Source organism: Capsicum annuum, chromosome 11, assembly GCF_002878395.1.
Source record: "Capsicum annuum cultivar UCD-10X-F1 chromosome 11, UCD10Xv1.1, whole genome shotgun sequence".
Classification (NCBI taxonomy): domain Eukaryota; kingdom Viridiplantae; phylum Streptophyta; class Magnoliopsida; order Solanales; family Solanaceae; genus Capsicum; species Capsicum annuum.
The window spans coordinates 5,206,488-5,224,209 of record NC_061121.1 but is presented as its reverse complement, the minus strand read 5'-3'; the positions used below and the strand labels follow the sequence as shown (position 1 = coordinate 5,224,209).

The window sequence follows — 17,722 nt, the reverse complement described above, 5'->3', positions numbered from 1 at the left end:
CTCTCATCTAAGCTGGATAGAGGGCCATAAATTAGGTTCCTAAGGGGTTGAGAGTTGGGGATCCACCTATCATATCAGAAAAGCACCATGGAACCATTCTTGATAGACCAGGTGGAAATTTCTTTGCATCTGGCCCAGCCTTGATAAATATTCTTCCAAGTCTTGGAGGCATTAGTGTGACACACCATGCCATCCTGACTATATTTGCTTTTCAAGACTTTAACCCAAACGCTTTTAGGCTGATGGATGACTCTCTAGGCAAGACTCATAAGAAGGGAACTATTTTTAAGAGAGGCTCTTTGGATGCCAATTGCTCCATCAACTTTAGGAAGAGTCATATTTTTCCAAGAGATCGTGTGAATTTTTCTTTTCTCATCAATAGATCCCCAGATAAAATTCCTAATGATTCTGTCAATATGTTTTAGAATTTGATGAGGGATGGAGTTATACTGCATGATATGGTCAGGAATGCTGCTAAGAGAAGCCTTGGCAAGGATGGTTCTTCCAGCCATGTTAAGGAACTTGGATTTCCATCCTCCAAGTTTGTGGTGGAGGGAATCCAAGATGAAATAGAAATCCTTGTTCCTGGGCTTTAAGTGGAAAATGGGGAACCCCAGGTACCTGCCCATGTCCTCCTTGGGCTTGATGTGAAGAAGATGAGCTAACTGGTTCTTAAGCTGATTGGAGAAGTTATTAGAAAAATAACTTTGGATTTTAAGTTATTTACTCTCTGACCAACATAGAGAGAGAAGCTACTAAGAGTTTCAGTAATGGTCCTGTAGTTTTTCTCATCAGCTTTGGCAATAAGAATAAGGTCATCAACAAAGAAAAGATGTGAAATCCTAGGTCCTTTTCTGCTGATTGAAATTGCGTCCCATTTGAGAAGGTTTACTTCATAGTCAATCCTTCTAGAAAGGAGTTATATGCATAGAATGAATATATAGGGGGAGATAGATCCCTCTGTCTGATTCCCCAAAAGGGTTTGAAGAAGGTGGTCTTACCCCCATTTATGAGGATAGAGATGGAGGAGATGGAAATGCAAAACATTATAACCTTGATGAGATTGTCGGGGAAGTTAAAGAAATGCAAGGCTTACCTTATGAAAGACCATTCAATCCTATCAAAAGCTTTTTCTAGGTCTATTTTGAGCATCATGTTAGCTTTCTTACCCCTTATTTTTGAGAAATGGGTAATGTATTCCTGAACAATTATAGCATTGTCAGAAGCCCTTCTCTTGGAGAAAAAACTAGCTTAAGAATTACTGATGAGGTCCCCTTGGTGCATCTTTATTCTATTGGCAATAATCTTGGTAATGATCTTATATTGGGTGTTGCAGAGGCCAATAGGTCTAAAGTTTCTAAGGTGAGTGGCATTCTTGCATTTAGGGATCAAGAAAAGGTAGGTTGAGTTAACCTTTTCATTAATGGCTAAAAAGGTGAAGGTCTGAATACAAAATTGTAGGATGGAAGGCTGAAGGATATCCTAGTATGTCTGATAAAAAAAATGGGTGAAAGCCATCTGGTCCAAGGGCCTTATTGGGCTAGAAGGAGAAAATGACTCTTTTAATCTCTTCCAGGCTAGGGATGGCATCAAGGGTTTGATGGGTATCATAATTTAAGGACCCCTTAGAAGAGGGGGTTTTTTGAAAGCTAAGGTAGGAGTGAGTCTGTTCAGACGAATAGAGATGATGGTAGAAGTTGAGGATAGTGGTAGAAATATCCTCCTGAGAGTAATGACAGTTGCCCTAGTTATCTTTAATAGAGTTGATCCTGTTATTCCTTCTCCTATTGATGGTAGAGGAGTGGAAAAACTTAGTATTCAGATCTCCATCAATGAGCCATTTTATTCTGGACTTAAGCTTCCAAAATTCCTATTCTTGTCTTAACAGCTCACTGTAATCTCTAGAAAGCTGGAGTTCAAGATTGTACAGGAAGGAGGTATAAGGGTAGTCCTCAGCCCTTTGAATACCCTCCAATCTTGCAAGGAGCTTCCTCTTTTTCTGGAAGAGATTTCCAAAGATCTCTCTATTCCAGGAGGTGATGATAGGTTAGAAGTTGGTGGTGGCTTGAGTAAGGTCAGTATTTCCAAGGAAGGTATCTTTAACCATGTCTGGAAAATTTGGGTGAGAATACCAGATGGTTTCCATTCTAAAAGGTTTAGAGGAAATGATATGGTGTTTTGAGATAGTGATCAGCATAGGGGAGTGATCAGAATGAGTTTTGGGCAAGTGGTTTACAGAAGCCTCAGGGAAAAGGTTTATCCAAGAGTGATTAGCTAGACACCTATCCAGTCTTTCAAGGATCAGGAACCCTTGTTCCTGAACCTTTTGTTGGTTCAAGTGAACTTACTGCCCTTGAACCCATTAGGAGAGTCCCTTATGGTATCAGCAAAGGTCATTAGCTGGTTCCATAGGTTCTTCCTTTCCTCAGGACAATTGCTAGCATAAATAGCACTAAAAACCAACCAGCTTGGAAACTCGCATGGGTGACCACAACCAACTTGCAGATATGCTTGGGTTTGCTAAGAAAATTCAATACCCAGCAGTTAGGAACTCTGGTGGCATTGCCATCATGTGGAATGATGACAACATCACCATCAATGTGGACTTCCTTTAATTTCCCTTGAACGTGTTGTTATTGTTCTCTTCTTCTTTTACTTGGATTTGTTACACTTGAGTCGTGAGGATCTTTCCGGAAACAAAACCTCTCTACCTTCACGAGGTTCCATAGAGGAATTTAAGTAATTCTATTTAATTTGGAATGCAATATATAGTTGGATTGATCAATTGTCATTTTTTTAAGTCGTAAAGTGCAATAATTGGAGGTTTTATTAATTTGTGGAGACTTATTGTCATCTCAAGCTCTGTGCCAAAAGGCTTTGGATCTCGGCCTTTTCCTTGAGGCTCGATCCACTGGGTGAGGCACTTGAAAAACGCCTTGATGTTTGTTTTACTAGGTTTATGCTCTTATAAGCACCCCAAATAATCCCAAGGAACAATTTTAACTAATAATAGTCGTGTGGAATTCATCAATACAACAACATATCTATGATAATCCTATAAAAGGAATTTAGGAAGAGTAGGATGTAAGCAAGACTTCATCCCTACCTTGTAGAGTTCAAGAGGGTATACAATTATAAAGTGTGCATTTTATGGTCTTTGAACCAGTTGTAATGTAAATAATAAACTAGTGATTCAAGAAAACTAGTGATTCAAGAAAAGTCAGTACCTGATGATCTATCTATGAAAGTTTCAAGTGCTTTTCGAAATTTTATTTCTCTCTTCTATCGGATGTATCTTTTGTAGACATCGATCCATCAAAGCGACCCAAGCATATTTAGCGGAAAAGTTGTATAACATAGACCTGAAGGTGAAACACAGAAAAGCCTCCGTGGTTCGTATTAAGGAGTTAGATGACATTAGCTATGATAGATTTGCTTATGGAGTGAAAACGCGGTTACCCATTATTTATAATCCCACGACAAGAAAAGTGAAATCTCATTGACAAACAAACCCTTTTTTACTGTTAAAATATGCATAGTATGAGAATCGAAAAATTCAGGATTATTTCTTTATGGGAAGATATATCTTATATTACCACCAAAGAAAGGTTTTGTAACTTGATAGAACTCAAGGATAAATGCACAACCATTGATCATACAGTAATGAATAAAAGTAACCATAAATACTTTTACTTTTCCTGAAAGGAAAATATAAAACTTTTTCATATTTGGCTAACCTTTTTCTTGCAGGAAAGGTTTTGGGCATCTATAAATAGAAGACCCCTCTTCTCATACCATAACATAATAGCATGCACAATGTAATCTTTAAAGAGTTTTTGCTTAGGGTGAGATTTTCTCTCTCATTAGTTTTATGCTTTTTAATATTAGGTTTTATATGTAGGCCAATTGGCCAAATCACATAATAATACTATGTTTTTCTTCGTCATCTGAGTTATTGTCATTATGATTTGCAACTCATAGCTTCCGCATGATGCCTTCTCGATTTCGAACCCAACAAGTGGTATCAGAACCTATGGTTCAAAGATCCAGTGGTTTGGTAAAGCGAGGTTGAAGACAAGTCCAAGGCAGTTCTAATCAATTTGCAATCAATTAGATGATAATGAAGATTTTGTCCAACTACATATGGAGAAGATATTTAAATCATATTCTCAGCAATCCTGCTATCACATATTTGAATATAAAGCTTACTTTTAACCCTACAAAGGGCTCCAATATTTTTTAACCTGAAAAGGGCTCATATATTTTTAACCCCAAAAGCTCCATTTTTAAACATGTCAAGCAGCAGTGATGAAGACTATATGAAGAACAAAGATCAAATATGTGAAGAAGGCAAAGAAAATCAAGCCAAAAAGGGGAGATTTGTTAGGGTTTTTGCCCTAATTTTCTTACCAAAATTAAGTTTTACTTTTTCTTGTAAGGAAATAAAAGTAACCATAAATACTTTTACTTTTTCTGAAAGAAAAATATAAAACTTTTTCATATTTGGCTAACCTCTTTCTTGCAGGAAAGGTTTTGGGCATCTATAAATAGAAGACCCCTCTTCTCATACCATAACATAATAGCATCCACTATGTAGTCTTTAAAGAGTCTTTGCTTAGAGGGAGATTTTCTCTCTCATTAATTTTATGCTTTTTAATATTATTTTTAATATTAGGTTTTATATGTAGGACAATTGGCTAAATCACATAATAATACTATTTTTTTAGTATGTTTTTCTTTGTCATCTGAGTTATTGTCTTTATGGTTTGCAACTAATAGTTTCCGGATAACGTCCTCTCGATTTCGAACCCAACATATATTGCATTCCAAATTAAATAGAATTACGCAAATTCCTCTACGAAACCTCGTGAAGGTAGAGAGGTTTTATTTCTAAAAGACCCTCACGCTTCAAGTGCAACAAATCCAAGTAAAAGAAGAAGAGAATACTAACAACACGTTCAAGGGAAATTAAAGAAAGACCACAATAATCAGATAAAGACCACAATAATCAAATATAGCCTAATGGTAAGAAGCTCTCTACATAACTACATACACCAACAATATCAACCTTTTGTTCAAGCCCCAACACTTCAATTTCTCTCCAACAATTTTTCTTCAAATCATAAAAGAATATACAATTTGGCTTGATCCTGGAGTTCATTAATACGATTTCACCATTAAGAGTATAACTACATACGCAATTCTTCAAATGATAAAATTTCTCCTTTGCTAGTTCTTGACATAAAAGTGTATTGTTGGTCTAGTGGAGTAGAAAGACTTGAAAAAGTTTTATTGATCTCTTGGTTGTGGGTTCAAATCCCCTTAATTAGTCACTATGTGGGAATACACTGGGTATGTTGTCGTTGATGTTGTTGTTGTTTATAGTTATCGACATGATAGCTAAGGAAAGCCGATAGTGTGATTCACCCATTCTTCAGTTTTTGAATCTTGTAAAATCTTGTTAAGTCCTTGATTTTGATGATTGACAAATTCACAGTTTGGGACTTATTCCTTGAAAATTTTGTTGTGATGACAAAGGCCTTTATGGATTAGGGAATAGGTTGGGCTCACTGGTCACTTTCATAGTTAACTTTCCAAGTGACACATAGTACAAGAGTTGGTAAAAAGTTGTTTCCATCTTTTTTCCTTAACCAATGAGAATGCTTCTAGGTGTTCTAGTGTTACAATATATAATGCTCATTTTACTCAAAAAGAAAACTATCATTTCCTTATACTTACAATTAAAGATCATTCTGAAATGAAGTTGCGCTGCAAACAAAGGTTGAAACTATAACAAGGAACTTGTTGTTCATTGAGTCGATCTTTACTTCCTTGTTATAGTTGAGTATTTGTAATTTTGTACCTAAAAGTCTGCCTACATTGCTTATGAATGTCAATAGGTGTAGTGTACCATCTCGTTTTGTAATCATCTAGAGTTAGATGATTGAGTCAAGATTAAGTTAGCTTGAGAAGTCCAGTTAGAGTAGCTGGAGGTGGAAGTAGTAGAGTTACTGCTTGGTTTTCTCATAATAGAGTTATTGCTAGGAAACAAAGGATTAGAAGGCTAACCCTTGGAGTCTGTATTCAAAGGGTTGTTTGAGTATAGTCGAGTTGAAATCCTGGAGGCATGTCGTGATTGTTTCTCCCTTGAGCAAGGAGTTTTCACATAAAAATCATGTGTCTTTATCTTTTTTCACTCATGTACTTTTTACTATATTTATCTCCTAGTTCTTATTACTTGTGTGATTCTGGAAGCAGTTCTCTACGTTGAGGAGCAACTTAGCCCAAAACCCTTCATTTGGTATTAGAGAGGGTCCTCTATAATAAGGCTAACACCTTGGAAGGATCCTGAGAAATATAGGCCTTACAAGCTACTCACACCTCAGAAGTTAGTGAAACAACTCGCATTGCAAAAAAGGTAATTGAAGCCCTGGATAGATCTGAGGATTTGTCCAAAAAAAAGGGATCAGAGGATCACCAAGAAGCGTAGATGGAAAACTAAGGCTGACAAAACTGCCAGTCAGGTGATTGTAGCTTAGTGGAATGATTCATCAAGTGACTCGGATGAGTTTGAGCAAAAGAAAGACACTTTTATCATGGTTGTAGAAGAGAAGGTGGCAACCTCTGGTGCACTTCTTTCTTTGATGACAGACACAGGTAAAAGTGAAGGCAAACTCACCACTCTCCATGATATCAAAGAAAGTTTAGAAGAGTACTCCCTGAGTAAGCTTAGATCTCTTTCCTATATACTAATTGACTCTTTAAATAATCTTGTCAAAGATAAAAGGGGTCTAAAAGAGGTATAGGAAAGTCATGAAAAAGAGATCATTAAGATGAGCATTCAAGTAGTTGAACTCACAATTGAAAGAAGAAGATTGATGAAAGAATTATTAAAGTGTGCAAATGAAACAACGAAACCAAATGTTCAAATAACAGAGCAACAAGCAACCTGCATGGCCCTTACGTGTGAAAATAATGAGTTGAACCAGACCATAGATAAGATCTCCAAGAAGGATCTCAAGGGTAAAGGCAAAGGGAGCAGAATTCAGTTTCAATTGGAAGAAGATTTGACAAATGCAAAGGTTGATTTGTCAATTTTAATGAACAAAAATACTATCCTTGAGGATGAACTTACCTAAGCTAAGACTAATCTTAAGAAAGCTTGCAAGTGGACTGGTTTTTCTCAAGCAGTAACAAATCTTAACAGCCAAAAAGATGGTTTTATCCACTCAATCAAACTTACAAGAAGTAATAATATTATCCCATGTACTCTATACGTAAAGGATAGTTACCTCAACAAAGAGTGTTCTTCCAAGTCTGGAGTCTTGAAGGAGAAGGAAGGCTCTGCAATGCTCCTAAAGGGACTGCTACCCCGGACTAAGAAGAGGTTAATCTTTCCCTTGTCATCTTACTAGGAACTCAGACTCAAATGGGTTCCCAAAGCTAACAAACGAATAATGATGAAGGAAAGAACAAGAGGAAGCAACTATCTCAAGTTAGTGATAATGGCTGTTCAGGGCTCATAAATAAAAGTTTACCTCTTGTTGAATGCCCTCAATGGAGACATTTCAATTTAACAATAGAATCAGACAAGTCCAGGATGACTCTAAAAGTCTATTAAATGGGGAGGTTGCTTGGAGTTTCGAGAAAGTCATCCTTAGTACATCCTTGGTAATGACATTAGGGAAATGGTTAAAAAGAACTCAGAAATAGGGAAACCGAGTGAAGTACAAGGGAACTCCCATGACTTTTATTCAATGGCTATTAAATGTAAGTAGGTATCCAGGTTGAATAATTCTCTATGTGTCTAATTCAGTCTCATATCTTTGCAGATATACACCCATGGCAAGAAAGAAATTATGTAAAAAAGGTGTTGAGACAGCACAAGATAATTGAACTTAGTCATCACTCAAGGATCTAGTCCCTAATCAAATCAGTACCACTTGTTGTTCATAAAAATAACCGTTCAGTGAAAATTAACAATGGTGCCACATCATTCTCCCGCCCATTCTAAAAGTTTTTTCATGTACAAACTCGACGGACGCGTCTTTTAAACACATTGTTCCCTTTAATCTCAACCGTTCCTTTGAAACCTATATAAAATTCAAATTTCGTTCATTTTCTCTTTTAAAATTTTTCCCCATTCAATCATACCAGTTTCCAAATCACTCATAAAAACCCAAAGGCTTGAATTGCCCGTGTTCTAAAATTTCTCTAAAAAGATGTCCTCCCCATCTTCTTTGTCTTCCCAGAAAACTGAGTCTCTTTTTCTTTAAAAGTAATGGACACTTCCTCAATACCTTTCTGAAGAACAATTTGCCATCACTTAATACATTCCTTTCTTTATTTGGCAATCTGCCAAAGTTCATAACCCCTCTGTTTCACTAGTCCTACTTACTAGACGTCAAAATGATTACCTTGAAGATATAAAAGAAGAAAATATAGTGCTCCCATTTGTTGACCTTGGGGGTAACCTAGGTAGAAGCGGGATTAAGGATAATGAATCCCTGTCGTATAGAACATCAAAGAAAATATCTACTTTCTCAACCAAGCCTAGTGCCAGGAACATAGTAAAGGAACTATTGGAGAAGAGAAAAAAGGAGTACTAAAAGAATAAGAATGCCAAATAAAAGTGGAATTGATATAGCTGAACCAGGCACTAATGATACGAATAGTGAGATCGAAAGGATGTTTGAAGGATCAAGTGACTCGGAGGATGAGTTTCATGGATCTAATGTCAAAAAATATACTGCTCTAACTTAAGAGAAAGTGAAGAAAGTAAGCACATCTTCACAAAGTAAAGGTAAGGGTTTGTTAGTACAAAAGTCGGATGCCTGCATCACTGGTAAGAGGAGAAGATCAGTCAATGCTGAGGACAAAAAATCAGGTCCTAGTCTAAAGTTGGCAAGAACTTTGAATGTTTTCAAACCCACTATAAGGTAAATCGGGTCTTTAAGGAAAGTCTTGTCGGTCTTAAAGAAGGTTGTATCTTGGAAGGCTAGACAAAAAGTTCTTAGGACTCAGGAAGTTCTGAGAGGAAGAGTGTTTAATACAACCATTACTGACATGCCTGGTATGAAAGAACTACTTCATTAGATGAAGTATCAAAATTGGGAACATTTTTTTTAAGTTACCTATCCTCAGCTACATAAGAAAGACGTAAGAATGTTTTATCATAACCCGGTAATTTATGGTGATGGTTCATATATAACATCTCAAATTAATGGGGGTATGGGGTTGGATGAGAATACCCTTTCTGAGATCCTTGGGGTTCCTACTACAGGATCAAGACTATTAAATTAAGGGAAAGATCTGCACACTTCCTGAAAATGTGTAGTGATCTTGATAATCTGAACATTAATTCTATCAACAAAGGGCTTTAAAGGGGAAATATCAGCTGCTATTGAATACCACACAAGGCTCTTGTCCCCAACTGAAAGGAGGGGTACTGTGACTGGCCCTGATCTTTATCTGATGTAAATATTGTCAACTTATCAGAAGTTGAACCTCTATGCGCTTGTTATTGAGTATTTGAATACAGTTATGTTTGCACATGGTGGAAATCATGCCTTACCTTATGGTTTTTGGTTAAATAGAGTATTTGCCTACTTTTTTTATCAATATGGAAAAGGAAATACAAGGTCAGTGAAGCAGATCATCAACTTTACCACCCTGGAAGAAATGACTATATTGTCAAGAGAGAGAGTAAGAAGCCTAATTGCTGATTGAAGTACAACAGGTGTTCAAAAAAGAGGTAACAGTCCTTACAACAATAGTAGCTCAAAAATATGCTGAGATTATTGCATTAAAGACAGGATCAGATACTCAAATAGATAAGGCAGATAATTCCAGTGGGGAGTTAAAAGTAGATAATGCAGCTCTGCATGAGAAGGTAAAGAAGTTAGAAACTCGAATTGATGTCATGACCGAAAAGAATGACTCCTTAACACAATAAATCCTTGAGGCTTATGCTGCAGAACATGAAAGAATGAACTTACTCCTTAGGCAGCTGGATCGAGCTACAACAACTTCCTCCTAATCTCCCTTCACTATAATCCCTACTCCTTTTCCCATCCCTTTAAATCCCATGGTACTCTGTTTTTCTTAACTCTGGTTTTGCGTTTGATGAGTGATGGGCACTATTGTTTTTTTGTGTGTTTGGATCTTTCTTCGAATAATATTTGGTACTAATTGTTTACTAATTATTAATCTCTAAATGTTGTCTTACTTTTGTAATCTTCTCACTTTTACTGTCTAATTCTTTTTTGCTCATGTTGTGTTGCCTCAATGGCCATGAATTAACATGTGTGACTTATCTATGCATGGTTTACTGCCTAACCTTTTAATGATGTCAAAAGGGGGGAATAGACTGTATTTGTAGATATGTATATGCATATATGTAGAATGTTGTTGTGCAAAAATGCGTAGTAGCTTTGTAGCTATGTAGTATGTGAAGTGTGCTTATACAGACAGAGGTTCTCTTATTCAGGGGGAACCTAAATGCTCATTAATGGGGGGAATAAGATGGAGGATGCCCGTATTCTCATAGGCATCAGTGATAGAGGGAATTGGTTGGGAGAACTAGTCTGGCATGTAATTTTGTAACTTATGTGTGTTTTTGAAAGGATAGGCTGTGTTGTGTAGATATTGATTGAAGATACTGAGTATGTTGATCTAATTGTATGGGTTTGTCATCACCAAAAAGGAGGAAATTATTAAGTCCTTGGTTTTGATGATTGATAAATTCATATTTTGGGACCTGTTCACTGAAGCTTTTGTTGTGATGACAAAGGCCTCTTCGAATTAGGGAACATACTGGGCTCACCTGTCGCTGTCACATTCAACTTTCCAGCTGACACATAATACAAGATTTGGTGAAAAGTTTCTGCCACCTTTTTGCCTCAACCAATGAAAATGCTTCTAGGTTTTCTTGCGTTACAACATATAATGCTCATCTTCCTCAACAAGAAAACTTTTACTTCCATGTAGTTATAATTAAAGATCTTTCTAAAGTGAAGCAGCAATGTAATCAAAGGCTAAAACTGTAACAAGGAACTGTTGTTCAGCGAGTCGATCTTTACTTTCTTGTTATAATTGAGCCTTTGTAAGTTTGTATCTAAAAGTCTGCCTACGCTGCTTATGATTGTCAGTAGGTGTGGTGTACCATCTCTTTTTGTAATCATTTAGAATTAGGTGATTGAGTCAAGCTAGAGTTAGCTTGAAAAGTCCAGTTAGAGGTAGTTGGAGGTGGAAGCAGTATAGTTACTGCTTGGTTTCCTCGTAATAGAGTTATTGCTAGGAAACAAAGGATTGGGAGGCTAATCCAAACAAAGAATTGGGAGGCTAATCCATGGAGACTATTTAAGGGGTCGCTTAAATATAGTGGAGTTGAAATCCTGGAGGCAGGTCGTGTTTTTTCTCCCTTGAGCAAGGAGTTTCCACATAAAACTCCTGTGTCTTGATCTTTCTGCTCTCGTGTACTTTTTACTGCATTTATCTCTTAGTTCTTGTTGCTTGTGTGATTTGAAAACAGTTCTCTAAGTCGAGGAGCAACCCACCCCCAAACCGTTCAAATCCTCAAAATCATCTCTCCCATTTCTCCTCTTGAAAGATCAACAACTGCTAATTTTCCCTCTATTTCTACCAAGTGGCTAAAATAGAACATGCCTACGATAGAATATAGTCCATGTTTATTCCACAATGAGATAATTCTAAAATTTTTGGTTCTAACATTAAATGTTGCCATTAAAAAGATTCTCCAATGATATTAGAGCAAACAACGAAGTAAATAACACCAATGCAAACTCCTTTCAAGAATGGTATTCTAGAAATTTTGGTTGTTGGTTTTATATCTTGCCATGAATCACTTGTTCCTAAAGTGAAATCCAATCTCTTATATACGACGGTGGATGGCCAGAAAATTTCATCATTAAAATTTTATACTTCTTTACTCCCGGCTCAAAACCCAATATAATATGGTACTGATTGATTCCATCCTTTTCAAAATTTCAGCACCGAAGAGATGTTACTTAACTTGTACTAGGATTGAAAATAATAAGCGGAAACTTAGTTGGATTCCACAAGAAGAAAAAACCTTCGATATAATCTAATTTTTCATAGTTGGGGCCATTTAATTCCTTAATAAGATGATCAATCACTGCTAATTTTTCCTTCACTTCTATCATTATTTAAAAGAAAATGAAAAAGAAAGAGGAAAACATGGCAAAGAGTTGTAGTTGATTATGAAGAGGAGAAAGAGAAAAAGATTATTTAAAAAGAAAATGAAAAAGAAAGAGGAAGAGATTGGAAAAAAGAAATTAATGAAAAAGATGTGTTTTTTACATTTGAATTTTGGCTTTTTTTGGGTGGACATATCAATTTTTTATTGGCTTGTCAAAAAATCCAAAATGTTTCACGTGCCTACCTTGAGTAATTTTCACTCTTGGTGCCATGTGAGAAAAAAGGTCTATGTGGATCAAATTTCGAGTGGGTTAGGAGCCTGATAAGTATAAGTCTTAGTTGAGGAGTTTAAGTGAAATTTTGAAACAAGTTTAGGGTCTTATCGATGATGAATTAAGCCTAAAACAATATACTGAGAGTTTAAGTTTTGTGCACTGTCATTGTACAAAATATTTTATATTACCGGGTAAAATTGATCTGTTATCGCAAATTATCCAATTTTTTACATAAGAGTTGAAAAAGAAAAAATTGAATAGCCTACATTTATTGGTGTAGTGTTATAAATGTATTTACATTATAGTAAATGTCTATCAAGATCTACTTTGATATCTATTAGGAATTGAATCATCTATCTTTTACTCAGACTAGAAGTAAATTCCTCTATAAATAGAAGGGTTCCTTCATTGTAAATTACACCTCAAGAATCCCTCAAGAGAAGAAATAAGAATCACTCTCTTTATTCTCTATTTATTCTTCTTGTTCTTTCTTTATATTTCATAATACGTTATCAGCACGAGAGGTGAGATTATGCCAAACAAAGTGAGATTATAAATCTTAAGGATTTCAAGGTTAGTAATTTCTTATGTTATTTATCTTTTGCTACTAATAACATAATTATTGTTGGATTTGAGGAAAATAATTGGTTTGGAACCATTTATGTTTTAAATCTATTCCTCAAGAACAATATTATCAAAAGGGATGATGATATGTTGGGTTCAAATTCCATCAATTTATGCTTAAGACGCCTTTATATGGATAAGATGTTGAGATTGGATCTCAATGCATGTATTGATGATATTATGGTATTTGATGAAAAGTCATGAAATATATTCCATTGATATGCTCTATTCCCTAAATTGAATGTGGTAGCAATAAATCATATGTATGCCCCAATTTACTTTTGTAGTAGCTATCATAATTTGATACACTTAAGGCATAATTATATTTCATTCCTGAGGAATGAGAAGCTTATTAATGCAAACGTGCACTTGATTGTGATGGTATCACAACTCACCTCCGAATGAAGCAGAATAACTAAGAAGAGTTATTTCGAAATCTACTTCTAAAGTAATAAATCTGTAACTTATTCATGTAATAGTAAATCTGAAATTTACTAAAGAAAAATGTACATGTCATGGTAAACTTGGAGTTTACTAGAATAAAAGTTCATAAATTGATATGAATTATTGTGACATCTCGAAAATGTGCATATTGAATACTAGACATGTATTGAAGAATTAGAAGATCCTTCTAGAATTGTTTATGTAGCTTGTTCTCGTGATAAGTTGGTTGAACCAACTAATATTGGGATTGAATTTCTTAAATCTGGAAAATATGAAAGGTGAATATGGACCCGCTCACCTATCATGTGATATGTTGAAAAGATGCATCAATAAGATGATCACATGTACATTCATTGTCAACCTGCAGTTTGACATTCATAAAGTTGCTTGCTCAATAAAATTGAGTTAAGAATATAATTTTCAGATTGTCCAATCAAGAAAGTTATCTTGATGATGATGGTTTGGCATTGAATGCCTTCGATAAATAGTTAAATCATCTCTAATGAGAACAAAGTTTCATGTGTTGGTCTGAAATATGATCTGTTGCATACAATAACACTTGTATTCATTAGACCAATAAATTATGATTATTTCTTCCCCCTCAATTGGTTCAAGGTCATGAACCAACTATTTCATCTAATAGTTTTGATGTGCGGTACACGATTAGTGAATATACCATGATGCACAAAGATGGATTCTTCAAAGAAGATAGAGGATGTATGTTAGTTTTTCTAACATAAAGGGGAGATTATAAGCAGCTATGAAATATGTTAGAACTATCACCAAATCCTAATTCAAAGATAATTTAAGTCAAATGCCGAAATCATTTCATATTTAAGCTTCAAGTGCTCCTATTTTGCGTCCATAAAGGACAAAGTCTATGCATGCGTGAAGCGTGGTAGACCAATCGGTTCCAAATGAAATAATTCTTGAAAAGGATAAGAAGCAAATAATCATAATAGGAAGGCAATTTCTACGACATAACACTTCATGAAACCTTATGAGAGGTTCAGGTACCTGAAAATAATGAAGTGATGAGATCTCAAAATGTTATGTCATATTGCGAGCCGATACAAAATGAGAAACCATCGACGATATCTTTTATACAATATTGGTGTAATATTGTGAAAGATTATGAGGATCTGAATTCTACGTTAATTTAAGCATGCTGATATAGAAACATTTATCAAGTGAAATGAAAGGATGCATCTTGATAAGCATAACACTTATTTGATTTGCAGTCCAAACACTTGAAGATGTCACACATATTGATATTGTCACTTGACAAAAATCTATATGAAAATCCCTAAAGGATTCAAAATGCCTGAAGCATATAAAGTCTGGGAAACTTGTTTATTATTATCCTTATGAGTGACAAAATTGATGGTTTGAAAATCATTGAAACTCTTGGAGAGTTTTCAAAAGCAATAAGATTATTTGTTGAAATGTGAAACATACCGAATTGGATTGGTCCTGAAGTACCATATCTTAGTCCAATTGGTGTACTAATGTATCTTGTAAACATTACAAGGCCTGATATAGTTTTTTTCAGTTAATTTGTTAGCAAGATATAGTTCTGCTACTATTAGGAGACATCAAAATGAGATCAAACACATGATCTTATTTTATTCTAAAGTTTGCAGTCCCGACATTTAATTATGCTGATGCTGGGTATTTATTTACCCAGCATAAATCTCGATCTTAAACATACAATGTGTTCACATATGGGGATACTGTCATATCTTGGAGATATACAAAGCAGTCTATCATAGCCATCTCATCGAACCATGCGAGATTATAACTATTCATGAAACAAATCGACAGTGTGTGTGGTTGAGGTCCACGATACATCGTATTAAAAAATATGGTTTAAAATATGATAAAGTTTCATGATTTTTATGAAGAAAATGCATCATGCATAGCACAACTTAATGGAGGATTCATAAAAGGAGATAGAATGAAGCATATTTTGTCAAAAGATTTTCTATACACGTAATCTCCAAAAGAATGGTGATATTAACATGCAACATATCGTTCAAGTGACAAGGTAGTTGATTTATTCACCAAGTCTTCTTCAACTGTAACTTTCAAGAAGATCGGGATGCAAAGGTTCAAGGATGTTCTCATTAGGGGAGTTAATACGCGTTGTACTCTTTTTTTTCTTATGAGGTTTTGTTCCAAAGGATTTTTCTTGTAAGGTTTTTAATGAGGCAGCTGAAATGCGTATTATTAGAGATGTGTACTCTTTTTCCTTCACTAGATTTTTTTCCTACAGGATTTTTTCAAGTAAGGTTTTAACGAGACACATTATCTACCAATTAGACATTCAAGGGGGAGTGTTATAAATGTATTTACATTATAGTAAATGTCTATCAAGATCTACTTTGATATCTATTAGGATTTGAATAATATATCTTTTACTCAGACTAGGAGTAAATTCCTCTATAAATAGAAGGGTTCCTTTATTGTAATTACACCTCAAGAATTCCTCAAGAGAAGAAATAAAAATCTCTATTCTTTCTACTCTTCATGTTCTTTATTGTTTTATAACATGTACAATATTTTTTAAAAAACTTACTTTTTTACACTTAAATATAGAGTGAGAAACGTCGTTGTTCCGTATTGGCTCAATGGAACAAAAGAGCTCCAATCTGGTGCATCAGCAGCATACAATATTAACAATATTGGATTTTTCTGCACCGTCAGATCACTTCATCAACAGAAACGGAGGTTAGTTATTGAAGTATTGGTATTTTATAGATATGTTGCTTGGACTCTAGAAAAATTTCGATGAGTGTGTATTGGATTTTTCTAAAGTAGCATATTTTTGGTGGATCCATCATGGGTGGCGATATTTTGGATATTCCGAAATAGATATAGAGGATCCATATAGATGTTCCACTTAGTTCAGAATAGAGGATTAGTTGTTTGATATAGTGAAAGGTGTGACATCGCATATTTTTTTTATCTATGAAAACATTTCTTTGGTTTTCTTAGTCTTGTTCATATGTGAGATTGAATTTTTTTTCTTCATATTTTGATGTTTTAGGATGAGTTTGAAGAAGTTCAAGACTGTTAAGAGTATTGGGGAGGAATGCATACAGGAGGATGAGTTAATGAATCTTTTGGCAAAGAAGCCACAACCCATTTGCTATTATGGTTTTGAGCCTTCTGGTGGAATGCGCATTGCTCAAGTATTTTAGGTAGAACTGTTTTGTAGATTTCTTCTTTTCTTCGTTCAACTAAACTCTTCTTTCTTTTTCTTTTTTTTCTTCTTTTTCTTCTTTTTGAGATTGAATAGCGGTTGAGATGTTGAGCTTGTTGAGATTGATTAGTGGTTGAGATTCTTTTTCTAGATTGATTAGTGGTTAAGATGACTTAAGTGTTAGGTTTAGATTTTGTGGGGTGTTTCGGTCGAGTGGTGCTATTGTGAGATTAACCGTTTGAGGCAAGGTTATCTCAATAAAATTAATGGCCTAAAGTCAACTTTGTATTTTTCTAGTGCTACTTTTCAGTGTAGTATTCTTAGAAGACGTTAAGCATTTAACTTCACATAGAAATATTGTTATATATCTGTCACAACCCGAACCAGGGCCTGGCCGTGATGGAAATCCCGAACTATGAAGGCCCGGACGTCCTAGTCTATCTAGTAATCATGCACAACATTCATATAATAAAAGAAGATGCAAAAATATAATCTGATACAGAAACATGGTCATACTCTGGATTTAGTTTAAAAATAAGGAATGAAATTCGAAATCAACTAAACAACATCTGGAATAGTCTGCGAAATCTCTACTACATAATCAAATGACAACTATCTAAAACTGGGACAAGGACCCCAATGGACCTAGACCAAAATAAATAAAATAATCTGAAAGACACACGCCTTCTGGAATAAAGAAGGCTCACCAACTGCACACTTCATTGTTGTCTGAAAACTCTACTGTTTAGCAGGACCTCTAAACTGAGCTTTAGACCCTGGGAGGTAGGGGGCCAATACAAATGTACTGGTACGCAGAACAAATTCAAAATAATAATTTATATTCAACATATATGAGCCAATTTAAAACAGTTCATAAACATATCATATGGTAAGAAATCACATCGGCATTTTCGAAAGACTCTGAAGAATCATTTGAACTCTGTGACACTCTTTGTTTTACTTCTGCACTAGGTGGTATACCTACAAATCTGAA

At 35.2% G+C, this 17,722-nt stretch overlaps 1 pseudogene; it reads right to left on the bottom strand.

Moving 5' to 3' along the window:
- Positions 1-5,008: 5,008 nt before the first annotated feature.
- LOC124888585 lies at positions 5,009-12,185 on the bottom strand (annotated as a pseudogene).
- Between the last annotated feature and the right edge of the window lie 5,537 nt (positions 12,186-17,722).